Below are 19,640 nucleotides of genomic sequence, written 5' to 3'. Positions count from 1 at the left end.
GCATACACTTCAAATGATTGTAAATGCGACACTTCCGTGCTAGGAAATAGTGTTTGCAGATGTCTAAGTATCGTAGCAATAGAGTTGTAATGCTTCATAAAACGCTATATCGCATCTCATTTCTATGTTTACTGAAAAGATATAATATTCATTGCGAAGTCTCATGTATGCCTCGTATTCACTTCAAAAGAATGTAAATGCGACACTTCCTTGCTAGGAAATAGGGCTTGCAGATGTCCACGTATCGTAGCAATAGAGTTGTAATGCTTCTTAAAACGTTATATCCGATCTCATTTCTATGTTTCATGATAAGATATAATATTCATTGCGAAGTACTATGTATTCCGCGTCTACGCTTCAAATGATTGTAAATGCGACACTTCCTTGCTAGGAAATAGCGTTTGCAGATGTCTAAGTATCGTAGCAATAGTGTTCTAACGCTTCTTAAAACGCGATATAGCATCTCATTTCTATGATTCATTATAAGATATAATATTCATTGTGAAGTGTTATGTATTCCTCGCATACACTTCAAATGAACGTAAATGCGACACTTCCTTGCTAGGAAATAGCGTTTGCAGAAGTCTACGTATCGTAGCAATAGAGTTGTAATGCTTCTTAAAACGCGATATCGCATCTCATTTCTATGTCTCATGATAAGATATAATATTCATTGCGAAGTACTATGTATTCCTCGTCTACGCTTCAAATGAATGTAAATGCGACACTTCCTTGCTAGGAAATAGCGTTTGCAGATGTCTACGTATCGTAGCAATAGTGTTCTAACGCTTCTTAAAACGCGATATCGCATCTCATTTCTATGATTCATTATAAGATTTAATATTCATTGTGAAGTGTTATGTATTCCTCGCATACACTTCAAATGATTGTAAATGCGACACTTCCGTGCTAGGAAATAGTGTTTGCAGATGTCTAAGTATCGTAGCAATAGAGTTGTAATGCTTCATAAAACGCTATATCGCATCTCATTTCTATGTTTACTGAAAAGATATAATATTCATTGCGAAGTCTCATGTATGCCTCGTATTCACTTCAAAAGAATGTAAATGCGACACTTCCTTGCTAGGAAATAGGGCTTGCAGATGTCCACGTATCGTAGCAATAGAGTTGTAATGCTTCTTAAAACGTTATATCCGATCTCATTTCTATGTTTCATGATAAGATATAATATTCATTGCGAAGTACTATGTATTCCGCGTCTACGCTTCAAATGATTGTAAATGCGACACTTCCTTGCTAGGAAATAGCGTTTGCAGATGTCTAAGTATCGTAGCAATAGTGTTCTAACGCTTCTTAAAACGCGATATAGCATCTCATTTCTATGATTCATTATAAGATATAATATTCATTGTGAAGTGTTATGTATTCCTCGCATACACTTCAAATGAACGTAAATGCGACACTTCCTTGCTAGGAAATAGCGTTTGCAGAAGTCTACGTATCGTAGCAATAGAGTTGTAATGCTTCTTAAAACGCGATATCGCATCTCATTTCTATGTCTCATGATAAGATATAATATTCATTGCGAAGTACTATGTATTCCTCGTCTACGCTTCAAATGAATGTAAATGCGACACTTCCTTGCTAGGAAATAGCGTATGCAGATGTCTAAGTATCGTAGCAATAGTGTTCTAAAGCTTCTTAAAACACGATATCGCATCTCATTTCTATGATTCATGATATGATATAATATTCATTGCGAAGTGTTATGTGTTCCTCGTCTATGCATCATATGATTGTAAAAGCGACACTTCCTTGCTAGGAAATAGCGATTGCAGGAGTCTACGTATCGAAGCAATAGAGTACTAATGCTTCTTAAAACGAGATGCTGCATCTCATTTCTATGTTTCATGATAAGATATAATATTCATTGCGAAGTCTCATGTATACCTCGTATTCACTTCAAAAGAATGTAAATGCGACACTTCCTTGCTAGGAAATAGCGTTTGCAGATATCTACGTATCGTAGCAGTAGAGTTGTAATGCATCTTAAAACGCGATATCGCATCTCATTTCTGTGATTCATGATAAGATATAATATTCATTGCGAAGTACTATGTATTCCTCGTCTACGCTTCAAATGAATGTAAATGCGACACTTCCTTGCTAGGAAATAGCGTTTGCAGATGTCTACGTATCGTAGCAATAGAATTCTAAAGCTTCTTAAAACGCGATATCGCATCTCATTTCTATGATTCATTATAAGATTTAATATTCATTGCGAAGTACTATGTATTCCTCGTCTACGCTTCAAATGAATGTAAATGCGACACTTCCTTGCTAGGAAATAGCGCTTGCAGATGTCTAAGTATCGTAGCAATAGAGTTGTAATGCTTCTTAAAACGCGATATTGCATCTCATTTCTATGTTCCATGATAGGATATAATATTCATAGCGAAGTGTTATTTACTCCTCGCCTATGCTTCAAATGAATGTAAATGCGACACTTCCTTGCTAGGAAATGGCGTTTCCCGATGTCTACATATCGGAGCAATAGAGTTCTAATGCTCCTTAAATCGCGATATGGCATCTCATTTCTATGTTTCATGATAGGATATAATATTCATTGCGTAGTGCTTTGTATTCCTCGTCTACGGTTCAAATGAATGTAAATGCGACACTTCCTTGCTAGGAAATAGCGTTTGCAGATGTCTACGTATCGTAGCAATAGAGTTCTAAAGCTTCTTAAAACGCGATATCGCATCTCATTTCTATGTTTCATGATAGGATATAATATTCATAGCGAAGAGTTATTTATTCCTCGTCTACGCTTCAAATGAATGTAAATGCGACACTTCCTTGCTAGGAAGTAGCGTTTCCCGATGTCTACATATCGGAGCAACAGAGTTCTAATGCTCCTTAAATCGCGATATCGCATCTCATTTCTATGATTCATGATAAGATATAATATTCATCGCGAAGTGTTATGTATTCCTCGTCTATGCTTCATATGATTGTAAATGCGACACTTCCTTGCTAGGAAATAGCGATTGCAGGTGTCTACTTATCGAAGCAATAGAGTACTAATGCTTCTTAAAACGAGATGCCGCATCTCATTTCTATGTTTCATGATAAGATATAATATTCATTGCGAAGTACTATGTATTCCTCGTCTACGCTTCAAATGAATGTAAATGCGATACTTCCTGGCTAGGAAATAGCGTTTGCAGATGTCTAAGTATCGCAGCAAGCGAGTTGTAATGCTGCTTAAAACGCGATATCGCATCTCATTTCTATGTTTCATGATAGGATATAATATTCATAGCGAAGTGTTATTTACTCCTCGTCTATGCTACAAATGAATGTAAATGCGACACTTCCTTGCTAGGAAATAGCGTTTCCCGATGTCTACATATCGTAGCAATAGAGTGGTAAAGCTTGTTAAAACGCGATATCGCATCTCATTTCTATGATTCATGATAAGATATAATATTCATCGCGAAGTGTTATGTATTCCTCGTCTATGCTTCATACGATTGTAAATGCGACACTTCCTTGCTAGGAAATAGCGATTGCAGGTGTCTACTTATCGAAGAAATAGTGTTCTAACGCTTCTTAAAACGAGATGCTGCATCTCATTTCTATGTTTCATGATAAGATATAATATTCATTGCGGAGTACTATGTATTCCTCGTCTACGCTTCAAATGATTGTAAATGCGAAACTTCCTGGCTAGGAAATAGCGTTTGCAGATGTCTAAGTATCGCAGCAAGCGAGTTGTAATGCTGCTTAAAACGCGATATCGCATCTCATTTCTATGTTTCATGATAGGATATAATATTCATAGCGAAGTGTTATTTACTCCTCGTCTATGCTACAAATGAATGTAAATGCGACACTTCCTTGCTAGGAAATAGCGTTTGCAGATGTCTACGTATCGTAGCAATAGAATTCTAAAGCTTCTTAAAACGCGATATCGCATCTCATTTCTATGATTCATGATAAGATATAATATTCATTGCGAAGTACTATGTATTCCTCGTCTACGCTTCAAATGAATGTAAATGCGACACTTCCTTGCTAGGAAATAGCGTTTGCAGATATCTACGTATCGTAGCAATAGAGTTGTAATGCTTCATAAAACGCGATATCGCATCTCATTTCTATGATTCATGATAAGATATAATATTCATTGCGAAGAGTTATGTATTCCTCGTCTATGCTTCATATGATTGTAAATGCGACACTTCCTTGCTAGGAAATAGCGATTGCAGGTGTCTACGTATCGAAGCAATAGAGTACTAATGCTTCTTAAAACGAGATGCCGCATCTCATTTCTGTGTTTCATGATAAGATATAATATTCATTGCGAAGTACTATGTATTCTTCGTCTACGCTTCTCGTCTAAGTATCGTAGCAATAGAGTTGTAATGCTTCTTAAAACGCGATATCGCATCTCATTTCTATGATTCATTATAAGATACAATATTCATTGCGAAGTACTATGTATTCCTCGTCTACGCTTCAAATGAATGTAAATGCGACACTTCCTTGCTAGGAAATAGCGTTTGCAGATGTCTACGTATCGTAGCAATAGAGTTCTAAGGCTTCTTAAAACGCGATATCGCATCTCATTTCTATGATTCATTATAAGATATAATATTCATTGTGAAGTGTTATGTATTCCTCGCATACACTTCAAATGAACGTAAATGCGACACTTCCTTGCTAGGAAATAGCGTTTGCAGATGTCTACGTATCGTAGTAATAGAGTTGTAATGCTTCTTAAAACGCGATATCGCATCTCATTTCTATGTCTCATGATAAGATATAATATTCATTGCGAACTACTATGTATTCCTCGTCTACGCTTCAAATGAATGTAAATGCGACACTTCCTTGCTAGGAAATAGCGTTTGCAGATGTCTACGTATCGTAGCAATAGAATTCTAAAGCTTCTTAAAACGCGATATCGCATCTCATTTCTATGATTCATGATAAGATATAATATTCATTGCGAAGTGTTATGTATTCCTCGTCTATGCTTCAAATGAATGTAAATGCGTCACTTCCTTGCTAGGAAATAGCGTTTGCAGATGTCTACGTATCGTAGCAATAGAGTTCTAAAGCTTCTTAAAACGCGATATAGCATCTCATTTCTGTGTTTTATGATAAGATATAATATTCATTGCGAAGTACTATGTATTCCTCGTCTACGCTTCAAATGAATGTAAATGCGACACTTCCTTGCTAGGAAATAGCGTCTGCAGATGTCTACGTATCGTAGCAATAGAGTGGTAAGGCTTCTTAAAACGCGATATCGCATCTCATTTCTATGATTCATGATAAGATATAATATTCATCGCGAAGTGTTATGTATTCCTCGTCTATGCTTCATATGATTGTAAATGCGACACTTCCTTGCTAGGAAATAGCGTTTGCAGATGTCTACGTATCGTAGCAATAGAATTCTAAAGCTTCTTAAAACGCGATATCGCATCTCATTTCTATGATTCATGATAAGATATAATATTCATTGCGAAGTACTATGTATTCCTCGTCTACGCCTCAAATGAATGTAAATGCGACACTTCCTTGCTAGGAAATAGCGTTTGCAGATATCTACGTATCGTAGCAATAGAGTTGTAATGCTTCATAAAACGCGATATCGCATCTCATTTCTATGATTCATGATAAGATATAATATTCATTGCGAAGAGTTATGTATTCCTCGTCTATGCTTCATATGATTGTAAATGCGACACTTCCTTGCTAGGAAATAGCGATTGCAGGTGTCTACGTATCGAAGCAATAGAGTACTAATGCTTCTTAAAACGAGATGCCGCATCTCATTTCTATGTTTCATGATAAGATATAATATTCATTGCGAAGTACTATGTATTCTTTGTCTACGCTTCTCGTCTAAATATCGTAGCAATAGAGTTGTAATGCTTCTTAAAACGCGATATCGCATCTCATTTCTATGATTCATTATAAGATATAATATTCATTGCGAAGTACTATGTATTCCTCGTCTACGCTTCAAATGAATGTAAATGCGACACTTCCTTGCTAGGAAATAGCGTTTGCAGATGTCTACGTATCGTAGCAATAGAGTTCTAAGGCTTCTTAAAACGCGATATCGCATCTCATTTCTATGATTCATTATAAGATATAATATTCATTGTGAAGTGTTATGTATTCCTCGCATACACTTCAAATGAACGTAAATGCGACACTTCCTTGCTAGGAAATAGCGTTTGCAGATGTCTACGTATCGTAGTAATAGAGTTGTAATGCTTCTTAAAACGCGATATCGCATCTCATTTCTATGTCTCATGATAAGATATAATATTCATTGCGAACTACTATGTATTCCTCGTCTACGCTTCAAATGAATGTAAATGCGACACTTCCTTGCTAGGAAATAGCGTTTGCAGATGTCTACGTATCGTAGCAATAGAATTCTAAAGCTTCTTAAAACGCGATATCGCATCTCACTTCTATGATTCATGATAAGATATAATATTCATTGCGAAGTGTTATGTATTCCTCGTCTATGCTTCAAATGAATGTAAATGCGTCACTTCCTTGCTAGGAAATAGCGTTTGCAGATGTCTACGTATCGTAGCAATAGAGTTCTAAGGCTTCTTAAAACGCGATATCGCATCTCATTTCCGTGTTTTATGATAAGATATAATTTTCATTGCGAAGTACTATGTATTCCTCGTCTACGCTTCAAATGAATGTAAATGCGACACTTCCTTGCTAGGAAATAGCGTTTGCAGATGTCTAAGTATCGTAGCAATAGAGTTGTAATGCTGCTTAAAACGCGATATCGCATCTCATTTCTATGTTTCATGACAAGATATAATATTCATTGCGAAGTACTATGTATTCCTCGTCTACACTTCAAATGATTGTAAATGCGACACTTCCTTGCTAGGAAATAGTGTTTGCAGATATCTACGTATCGTAGTAATAGAGTTGTAATGCTTCTTAAAACGCGATATCGCATCTCATTTCTATGTCTCATGATAAGATATAATATTCATTGCGAACTACTATGTATTCCTCGTCTACGCTTCAAATGAATGTAAATGCGACACTTCCTTGCTAGGAAATAGCGTTTGCAGATGTCTACGTATCGTAGCAATAGAATTCTAAAGCTTCTTAAAACGCGATATCGCATCTCATTTCTATGTTTCATGATAGGATATAATATTCATGGCGAAGTGTTATTTACTCCTCGTCTATGCTTCAAATGAATGTAAATGCGACACTTCCTTGCTAGGAAATAGCGTTTCCCGATGTCTACGTATCGTAGCAATAGAGTGGTAAGGTTTCTTAAAACGCGATATCGCATCTCAATTCTATGTTTCATGATAAGATATAATATTCATTGCGAAGTGTTATGTATTCCTCGAATACACTTCAAATGAATGTAAATGCGACACTTCCTTGCAAGGAAATTGCGTTTGCAGATATCCACGTATCGTAGCAATAGAGTTGTAATGCTTCTTAAAACGCGATATCGCATCTCATTTCTGTGATTCATGATAAGATATAATATTCATCGCGAAGTGTTATGTATTCCTCGTCTATGCTTCATATGATTGTAAATGCGACACTTCCTTGCTAGGAAATAGCGATTGCAGGTGTCTACATATCGAAGCAATAGTGTACAAATGCTTCTTAAAACGAGATGCCGCATCTCATTTCTATGTTTCATGATAAGACATAATACTCATTGCGAAGTACTATGTATTCCTCGTCTACGCTTCACATGAATGTAAATGCGTCAATTCCTTGCTAGGAAATAGGGCTTGCAGATGTCCACGTATCGTAGCAATAGAGTTGTAATGCTTCTTAAAACGCGATATCGCATCTCATTTCTATGATTCATTATATGTTATAATATTCATTGCGAAGTACTATGTATTCCTCGTCTACGCTTCAAATGAATGTAAATGCGACACTTCCTTGCTAGGAAATAGCGTTTGCAGATGTCTACGTATCGTAGCAATAGAGTGGTAAGGCTTGTTAAAACGCGATATCGCATCTCATTTCTATGATTCATGATAAGATATAATATTCATCGCGAAGTGTTATGTATTCCTCGTCTATGCTTCATATGATTGTAAATGCGACACTTCCTTGCTAGGAAATAGCGATTGCAGGTGTCTACATATCGAAGCAATAGTGTACAAATGCTTCTTAAAACGAGATGCCGCATCTCATTTCTATGTTTCATGATAAGACATAATATTCATTGCGAAGTACTATGTATTCCTCGACTACGCTTCAAATGAATGTAAATGCGACACTTCCTTGCTAGGAAATAGCGTTTGCAGATGTCTAAGTATCGTAGCAATAGAGTTGTAATGCTTCTTAAAACGCGATATCGCATCTCATTTCTATGTTCCATGATAGGATATAATATTCATAGCGAAGTGTTATTTACTCCTCGCCTATGCTTCAAATGAATGTAAATGCGACACTTCCTTGCTAGGAAATAGCGTTTCCCGATGTCTACATATCGGAGCAATAGAGTTCTAATGCTCCTTAAATCGCGATATGGCATCTCATTTCTATGTATCATGACAAGATATAATATTCATTGCGAAGTACTATGTATTCCTCGTCTACGCTTCACATGAATGTAAATGCGTCAATTCCTTGCTAGGAAATAGGGCTTGCAGATGTCCACGTATCGTAGCAATAGAGTTGTAATGCTTCTTAAAACGCGATATCGCATCTCATTTCTATGATTCATTATATGTTATAATATTCATTGCGAAGTACTATGTATTCCTCGTCTACGCTTCAAATGAATGTAAATGCGACACTTCCTTGCTAGGAAATAGCGTTTGCAGATGTCTACGTATCGTAGCAATAGAGTGGTAAGGCTTGTTAAAACGCGATATCGCATCTCATTTCTATGATTCATGATAAGATATAATATTCATCGCGAAGTGTTATGTATTCCTCGTCTATGCTTCATATGATTGTAAATGCGACACTTCCTTGCTAGGAAATAGCGATTGCAGGTGTCTACTTATCGAAGCAATAGTGTTCTAACGCTTCTTAAAACGAGATGCCGCAACTCATTTCTATGTTTCATGATAAGATATAATATTCATTGCGAAGTACTATGTATTCCTCGTCTACGCTTCAAATTATTGTAAATGCGAAACTTCCTGGCTAGGAAATAGCGTTTGCAGATGTCTAAGTATCGTAGCAATAGAGTTGTAATGCTGCTTAAAACGCGATATCGCATCTCATTTCTATGTTTCATGATAGGATATAATATTCATAGCGAAGTGTTATTTACTCCTCGTCTATGCTACAAATGAATGTAAATGCGACACTTCCTTGCTAGGAAATAGCGTTTCCCAATGTCTACATATCGGAGCAATGGAGTTCTAATGCTCCTTAAATCGCGATATCGCATCTCATTTCTATGTTTCATGACAAGAGATAATATTCATTGCGAAGTACTATGTATTCCTCGTCTACGCTTCACATGAATGTAAATGCGTCAATTCCTTGCTAGGAAATAGGGCTTGCAGATGTCCACGTATCGTAGCAATAGAGTTGTAATGCTTCTTAAAACGCGATATCGCATCTCATTTCTATGATTCATGATAAGATATAATATTCATTGCGAAGTACTATGTATTCCTCGTCTACGCTTCAAATGAATGTAAATGCGACACTTCCTTGCTAGGAAATAGCGTTCCCCGATGTCTACATATCGGAGCGATAGAGTTCTAATGCTCCTTAAATCGCGATATCGCATCTCATTTCTATGTTTCATGATAGGATATAATATTCATTGCGTAGTGCTTTGTATTCCTCGTCTACGGTTCAAATGAATGTAAATGCGACACTTCCTTGCTAGGAAATAGCGTTTGCAGATGTCTACGTATCGTAGCAATAGAGTTCTAAAGCTTCTTAAAACGCGATATCGCATCTCATTTCTATGATTCATGATAAGATATAATATTCATTGCGAAGTGTTATGTATTCCTCGTCTATGCTTCATATGATTGTAAATGCGACACTTCCTTGCTAGGAAATAGCGTTTGCAGATATCTACGTATCGTAGCAATAGAGTTCTAGTGCTTCATAAAACGCGATATCGCATCTCATTTCTATGATTCATGATAAGATATAATATTCATTTCGAAGTGTTATGTATTCCTCGTCTATGCTTCATATGATTGTAAATGCGACACTTCCTAGCTAGGAAATAGCGATTGCAGGTGTCTACGTATCGAAGCAATAGAGTACTAATGCTTCTTAAAACGAGATGCCGCATCTCATTTCTATGTTTCATGATAAGATATAATATTCATTGCGAAGTACTATGTATTCTTCGTCTACGCTTCTCGTCTAAGTATCGTAGCAATAGAGTTGTAATGCTTCTTAAAACGCGATATCGCATCTCATTTCTATGTATCATGACAAGATATAATATTCATTGCGAAGTACTATGTGTTCCTCGTCTACGCTTCAAATGAATGTAAATGCGACACTTCCTTGCTAGGAAATAGCGTTTGCAGATGTCTACGTATCGTAGCAATGGTGTTCTAACGCTTCTTAAAACGCGATATCGCATCTCATTTCTATGTTTCATGATAAGATATAATATTCATAGCGAAGTGTTATTTACTCCTCATCTATGCTTCAAATGAATGTAAATGCGACACTTCCTTGCTAGGAAATAGCGTTTCCCGATGTCTACATATCGGAGCAATAGAGCTCTAATGCTCCTTAAATCCCGATATCGCATCTCATTTCTATGTTTCATGATAGGATATAATATTCATTGCGTAGTGCTTTGTATTCCTCGTCTACGCTTCAAATGAATGTAAATGCGACACTTCCTTGCTAGGAAATAGCGTTTGCATATGTCTAAGTATCGTAGCAATAGAGTTGTAGTGCTTCTTAAAACGCGATATCGCATCTCATTTCTATGTTTCATGATAGGATATAATATTCATAGCGAAGTGTTATTTATTCCTCGTCTACGCTTCAAATGAATGTAAATGCGACACTTCCTTGCTAGGAAATAGCGTTCCCCGATGTCTACATATCGGAGCAATAGAGTTCTAATGCTCCTTAAATCCCGATATCGCATCTCATTTCTATGTTTCATGATAGGATATAATATTCATTGCGTAGTGCTTTGTATTCCTCGCCTACGGTTCAAATGAATGTAAATGCGACACTTCCTTGCTAGGAAATAGCGTTTGCAGATGTCTACGTATCGTAGCAATAGAGTACTAATGCTTCTTAAAACGATATGCCGCATCTCATTTCTCTGTGTCATGATAAGATATAATATTCATTGCGAAGTACTATGTATTCCTCGTCTACGCTTCAAATGAATGTAAATGCGACACTTCCTTGCTAGGAAATAGCGTTTGCAGATGTCTAAGTATCGTAGCAATAGAGTTGTAATGCTTCTTAAAACGCGTTATCGCATCTCATTTCTATGTTTCATGATAGGATATAATATTCAAAGCGAAGTGTTATTTACTCCTCGTCTATGCTTCAAATGAATGTAAATGCGACACTTCCTTGCTAGGAAATAGCGTTCCCCGATGTCTACATATCGGAGCAATAGAGTTCTAATGCTCCTTAAATCCCGATATCGCATCTCATTTCTATGTTTCATGATAGGATATAATATTCATTGCGTAGTGCTTTGTATTCCTCGCCTACGGTTCAAATGAATGTAAATGCGACACTTCCTTGCTAGGAAATAGCGTTTGCAGATGTCTAAGTATCGTAGCAATAGAGTTGTAATGCTTCTTAAAACGCGTTATCGCATCTCATTTCTATGTTTCATGATAGGATATAATATTCAAAGCGAAGTGTTATTTACTCCTCGTCTATGCTTCAAATGAATGTAAATGCGACACTTCCTTGCTAGGAAATAGCGTTTCCCGATGTCTACATATCGGAGCAATAGAGTTCTAATGCTCCTTAAATCGCGATATCGCATCTCATTTCTATGTTTCATGACGAGATATAATATTCATTGCGAAGTGTTATGTATTCCTCGAATACGCTTCAATTGAATGTAAATGCGACACTTCCTTGCTAGGAAATAGCGTTTGCAGATATCTACGTATCGTAGCAATAGTGTTGTAATGCTTCTTAAAACGCGATATCGCATCTCATTTCTATGACTCATGATAGGATATAATATTCATCGCGAAGTGTTATGCATTCCACCTCTATGCTTCATATGATTGTAAATGCGACACTTCCTTGCTAGGAAATAGCGATTGCAGGTGTCTACTTATCGAAGCAATAGAGTACTAATGCTTCTTAAAACGAGATGCCGCATCTCATTTCTATGTGTCATGATAAGATTTAATATTCATTGCGAAGTACTATGTATTCCTCGTCGACGCTTCAAATGAATGTAAATGCGACACTTCCTTGCTAGGAAATAGCGTTTGGAGATGTCGACGTATTGTAGCAATAGAGTGGTAAGGCTTCTTAAAACGCGATATCGCATCTCATTTCTATGTTTCATGATAAGATATAATATTCATTGTGAAGTGTTATGTATTCCTCGCATACACTTCAAATGAACGTAAATGCGACACTTCCATGCTAGGAAATAGCGTTTCCCGATGTCTACATATCGGAGCAATAGAGTTCTAATGCTCCTTAAATCGCGATATCGCATCTCATTTCTATGTTTCATGATAGGATATAATATTTATTGCGTAGTGATTTGTATTCCTCGTCTACGGTTCAAATGAATGTAAATGCGACACTTCCTTGCTAGGAAATAGCGTTTGCAGATGTCTACGTATCGTAGCAATAGAGTTCTAAAGCTTCTTAAAACGCGACATCGCATCTCATTTCTGTGATTCATGATAAGATATAATATTCATTGCGAAGTGTTATGTATTCCTCGTCTACGCTTCACATGAATGTAAATGCGTCAATTCCTTGCTAGGAAATAGGGCTTGCAGATGTCCACGTATCGTAGCAATAGAGTTGTAATGCTTCTTAAAACGCGATATCGCATCTCATTTCTATGTTTCATGATAGCATATAATATTCATAGCGAAGTGTTATTTATTCCTCGTCTACGCTTCAAATGAATGTAAATGCGACACTTCCATGCTAGGAAATAGCGTTTCCCGATGTCTACATATCGGAGCAATAGAGTTCTAATGCTCCTTAAATCGCGATATCGCATCTCATTTCTATGTTTCATGATAGGATATAATATTCATTGCGTAGTGATTTGTATTCCTCGTCTACGGTTCAAATGAATGTAAATGCGACACTTCCTTGCTAGGAAGTAGCGTTTGCAGATGTCTACGTATCGTAGCAATAGAGTTCTAAAGCTTCTTAAAACGCGATATCGCATCTCATTTCTGTGATTCATGATAAGATATAATATTCATTGCGAAGTGTTGTATTCCTCGAATACACTTCAAATGAATGTAAACGCGACACTTCCTTGCTAGGAAATAGCGTTTGCAGATGTCTACGTATCGTAGCAATAGTGTTGTAATGCTTCATAAAACGCGATATCGCATCTCATTTCTATGTTTAATGAAAAGATATAATATTCATCACGAAGTGTTATGTATTCCTCGTCTACGCTTCACATGAATGTAAATGCGTCAATTCCTTGCTAGGAAATAGGGCTTGCAGATGTCCACGTATCGTAGCAATAGAGTTGTAATGCTTCTTAAAACGCGATATCGCATCTCATTTCTATGATTCATTATAAGATATAATATTCATCGCGAAGTGTTATGTATTCCTCGTCTATGCTTCATATGATTGTAAATGCGACACTTCCTTGCTAGGAAATAGCGATTGCAGGTGTCTACTTATCGAAGCAATAGAGTACTAATGCTTCTTAAAACGAGATGCCGCATCTCATTTCAATGTTTCATGATAAGATATAATATTCATTGCGAAGTACTATCTATTCCTCGTCTACGCTTCAAATGAATGTAAATGCGGCACTTCCTTGCTAGGAAATAGCGTTTGCAGATGTCTAAGTATCGTAGCAATAGAGTTGTAATGCTTCTTAAAACGCGATATCGCATCTCATTTCTATGTTTCATGATAGCATATAATATTCATAGCTAAGTGTTATTTATTCCTCGTCTACGCTTCAAATGAATGTAAATGCGACACTTCGTTGCTAGGAAATAGCGTTTCCCGATGTCTACATATCGGAGCAATAGAGTTCTAATGCTCCTTAAATCGCGATATCGCATCTCACTTCTATGTTTCATGACAGGATATAATATTCATTGCGTAGTGCTTTGTATTCCTCGTCTACGGTTCAAATGAATGTAAATGCGACACTTCCTTGCTAGAAAATAGCGTTTGCAGATGTCTACGTATCGTAGCAATAGAGTTCTAAAGCTTCTTAAAACGCGATATCGCATCTCATTTCTGTGATTCATGATAAGATATAATATACATTGCGAAGTGTTATGTATTCCTCGAATACACTTCAAATGAATGTAAATGCGACACTTCCTTGCTAGGAAATAGCGTTTGCAGATGTCTACGTATCGTAGCAATAGAGTTGTAATGCTTCATAAAACGCGATATCGCATCTCATTTCTATGTTTAATGAAAAGATATAATATTCATTGCGAAGTCTCATGTATACCTCGTATTCACTACAAAAGAATGCAAATGCGACACTTCCTTTCTCGGAAATAGCGTTTGCAGATGTCTACGTATCGTAGCAATAGAGTTCTAAAGCTTCTTAAAACGCGATATCGCATCTCATTTCTGTGATTCATGATAAGATATAATATACATTGCGAAGTGTTATGTATTCCTCGAATACACTTCAAATGAATGTAAATGCGACACTTCCTTGCTAGGAAATAGCGTTTGCAGATGTCTACGTATCGTAGCAATAGTGTTCTAACGCTTCTTAAAACGCGATATCGCATCTCATTTCTATGATTCATTATAAGATATAATATTCATTATGAAGTGTTATGTATTCCTCGCATACACTTCAAATGAACGTAAGTGCGACACTTCCTTGCTAGGAAATAGCGTTTGCAGATGTCTACGTATCGTAGCAATAGAGTTGTAATGCTTCTTAAAACGCGATATCGCATCACATTTCTATGTTTAATGAAAAGATATAATGTTCATTCTGAAGTGTTACGTATTCCTCGCATACACTTCAAATGAACGTAAATGCGACACTTCCTTGCTAGGAAATAGCGTTTGCAGATGTCTACGTATCGTAGCAATAGAGTTGTAATGCTTCATAAAACGCGATATCGCATCTCATTTCTATGTTTAATGAAAAGATATAATATTCATTGCGAAGTACAATGTATTCCTCGTCTACGCTTCAAATGAATGTAAATGCGACACTTCCTTGCTAGGAAATAGCGTTTGCAGATGTCTACGTATCGTAGCAATAGTGTTCTAACGCTTCTTAAAACGCGATATCGCATCTCATTTCTATGATTCATTATAAGATATAATATTCATTATGAAGTGTTATGTATTCCTCGCATACACTTCAAATGAACGTAAGTGCGACACTTCCTTGCTAGGAAATAGCGTTTGCAGATGTCTACGTATCGTAGCAATAGAGTTGTAATGCTTCTTAAAACGCGATATCGCATCACATTTCTATGTTTAATGAAAAGATATAATGTTCATTCTGAAGTGTTACGTATTCCTCGCATACACTTCAAATGAACGTAAATGCGACACTTCCTTGCTAGGAAATAGCGTTTGCAGATGTCTACGTATCGTAGCAATAGAGTTGTAATGCTTCATAAAACGCGATATCGCATCTCATTTCTATGTTTAATGAAAAGATATAATATTCATTGCGAAGTACAATGTATTCCTCGTCTACGCTTCAAATGAATGTAAATGCGACACATCCTTTCTCGGAAATAGCGTTTGCAGATGTCTACGTATCGTAGCAATAGAGTTCTAAATCTTCTTAAAACGCGATATCGCATCTCATTTCTGTGATTCATGATAAGATATAATATTCATTGCGAAGTGTTATGTATTCCTCGTCTACACTTCAAATGAATGTAAATGCGACACTTCCTTGCTAGGAAATAGCGTTTGCAGATGTCTACGTATCGTAGCAATGGAGTTGTAATGCTTCATAAAACGCGATATCGCATCTCATTTCTATGTCTCATGATAAGATAAAATATTCATTGCGAAGTACTATGTATTCTTCGTCTTCGCTTCAAATGAATGTAAATGCGACACTTCCTTTCTCGGAAATAGCGTTTGCAGATGTCTACGTATCGTAGCAATGGAGTTCTAAAGCTTCTTAAAACGCGATATCGCATCTCATTTCTATGTTTAATGAAAAGATATAATATTCATTGCGAAGTCTCATGTATACCTCGTATTCACTACAAAAGAATGCAAATGCGACACTTCCTTTCTCGGAAATAGCGTTTGCAGATGTCTACGAATCGTAGCAATAGAGATCTAAAGCTTCTTAAAACGCGATATCGCATCTCATTTCTGTGATTCATGATAAGATATAATATCCATTGCGAAGTGTTATGTATTCCTCGTCTACACTTCAAATGAATGTAAATGCGACACTTCCTTGCTAGGAAATAGCGTTTGCAGATGTCTACGTATCGTAGCAATAGAGTTGTAATGCTTCATAAAACGCGATATCGCATCTCATTTCTATGATTCATGATAAGATATAATATTCATTGCGAAGTACTATGTATTCCTCGTCTACGCTTCAAACGAATGTAAATGCGACACATCCTTTCTCGGAAATAGCGTTTGCAGATGTCTACGTATCGTAGCAATAGAGTTCTAAAGCTTCTTAAAACGCGATATCGCATCTCATTTCTATGATTCATTATAAGATATAATATTCATTATGAAGTGTTATGTATTCCTCGCATACACTGCAAATGAACGTAAATGCGACACTTCCTTGCTAGGAAATAGCGTTTGCAGATGTCTACGTATCGTAGCAATAGAGTTGTAATGCTTCTTAAAACGCGATATCGCATCTGATTTCTATGACTCATGATAAGATATAATATTCATCGCGAAGTGTTATGCATTCCACCTCTATGCTTCATATGATTGTAAATGCGACACTTCCTTGCTAGGAAATAGCGATTGCAGGTGTCTACTTATCGAAGCAATAGAGTACTAATGCTTCTTAAAACGAGATGCAGCATCTCATTTCTATGTGTCATGATAAGATTTAATATTCATTGCGAAGTACTATGTATTCCTCGTCTACGCTTCAAATGAATGTAAACGCGACACTTCCTTGCTAGGAAATAGCGTTTGGAGATGTCGACGTATTGTAGCAATAGAGTGGTAAGGCTTCTTAAAACGCGATATCGCATCTCATTTCTATGTTTCATGATAAGATATAATATTCATTGTGAAGTGTTCTGTATTCCTCGCATACACTTCAAATGAACGTAAATGCGACACTTCCTTGCTAGGAAATAGCGTTTGCAGATGTCTAAGTATCGTAGCAATAGAGTTGTAATGCTTCTTAAAACGCGATATCGCATCTCATTTCTATGATTCATGATAAGATATAATATTCATCGCGAAGTGTTATGTATTCCTCGTCTATCCTTCATATGATTGTAAATGCGACACTTCCTTGCTAGGAAATAGCGTTTGCAGATGTCTAAGTATCGTAGCAATAGAGTAGTAATGCTTCTTAAAACGCGATATCGCATCTCATTTCTATGATTCATGATAACATATAATATTCCTTGCGAAGTGTTATGTATTCCTCGTCTATGCTTCACATGATTGTAAATGCGACACTTCCTTGCTAGGACATAGCGATTGCAGGTGTCTACTTATCGAAGCAATAGAGTACTAATGCTTCTTAAAACGAGATGCCGCATCTCATTTCTATGTTTCATGATAAGATATAATATTCATTGCGAAGTACTATCTATTCCTCGTCTACGCTTCAAATGAATGTAAATGCGACACTTCCTTGCTAGGAAATAGCGTTTGGAGATGTCGACGTATTGTAGCAATAGAGTGGTAAGGCTTCTTAAAACGCGATATCGCATCTCATTTCTATGTTTCATGATAAGATATAATATTCATTGTGAAGTGTTCTGTATTCCTCGCATACACTTCAAATGAACGTAAATGCGACACTTCCTTGCTAGGAAATAGCGTTTGCAGATGTCTAAGTATCGTAGCAATAGAGTTGTAATGCTTCTTAATACGCGATATCGCATCTCATTTCTATGATTCATGATAAGATATAATATTCATCGCGAAGTGTTATGTATTCCTCGTCTATCCTTCATATGATTGTAAATGCGACACTTCCTTGCTAGGAAATAGCGTTTGCAGATGTCTAAGTATCGTAGCAATAGAGTAATAATGCTTCTTAAAACGCGATATCGCATCTCATTTCTATGATTCATGATAACATATAATATTCCTTGCGAAGTGTTATGTATTCCTCGTCTATGCTTCACATGATTGTAAATGCGACACTTCCTTGCTAGGACATAGCGATTGCAGGTGTCTACTTATCGAAGCAATAGAGTACTAATGCTTCTTAAAACGAGATGCCGCATCTCATTTCTATGTTTCATGATAAGATATAATATTCATTGCGAAGTACTATCTATTCCTCGTCTACGCTTCAAATGAATGTAAATGCGACACTTCCTTGCTAGGAAATAGCGCTTGCAGATGTCTAAGTATCGTAGCAATAGAGTTGTAATGCTTCTTAAAACGCGATATCGCATCTCATTTCTATGTTTCATGATAGCATATAATATTCATAGCGAAGTGTTATTTATTCCTCGTCTACGCTTCACATGAATGTAAATGCGTCAATTCCTTGCTAGGTAATAGGGCTTGCAGATGTCCACGTATCGTAGCAATAGAGTTGTAATGCTTCTTAAAACGCGATATCGCATCTCATTTCTATGTTTCATGATAGCATATAATATTCATAGCGAAGTGTTATTTATTCCTCGTCTACGCTTCAAATGAATGTAAATGCGACACTTCCATGCTAGGAAATAGCGTTTCCCGATGTCTACATATCGGAGCAATAGAGTTCTAATGCTCCTTAAATCGCGATATCGCATCTCATTTCTATGTTTCATGATAGGATATAATATTCATTGCGTAGTGATTTGTATTCCTCGTCTACGGTTCAAATGAATGTAAATGCGACAATTCCTTGCTAGGAAGTAGCGTTTGCAGATGTCTACGTATCGTAGCAATAGAGTTCTAAAGCTTCTTAAAACGCGATATCGCATCTCATTTCTGTGATTCATGATAAGATATAATATTCATTGCGAAGTGTTATGTATTCCTCGAATACACTTCAAATGAATGTAAACGCGACACTTCCTTGCTAGGAAATAGCGTTTGCAGATGTCTCCGTATCGTAGCAATAGAGTTGTCATGCTTCTTAAAACGCGATATCGCATCTCATTTCTATGTTTCATGATAAAATTTAATATTCATTGCGAAGTACTATGTATTCCTCGTCTACACTTCAGATGAATGTAAATGCGACACTTCCTTGCTAGGAAATAGTGTTTGCAGATGTCTCCGTATCGTAGCAATAGAGTTGTCATGCTTCTTAAAACGCGGAATCGCATCTCATTTCT

Source organism: Xylocopa sonorina, unplaced genomic scaffold (genome assembly GCF_050948175.1).
Source record: "Xylocopa sonorina isolate GNS202 unplaced genomic scaffold, iyXylSono1_principal scaffold0136, whole genome shotgun sequence".
In the NCBI taxonomy this organism is placed as follows: domain Eukaryota; kingdom Metazoa; phylum Arthropoda; class Insecta; order Hymenoptera; family Apidae; genus Xylocopa; species Xylocopa sonorina.
This window is presented reverse-complemented; position numbering follows the sequence as displayed.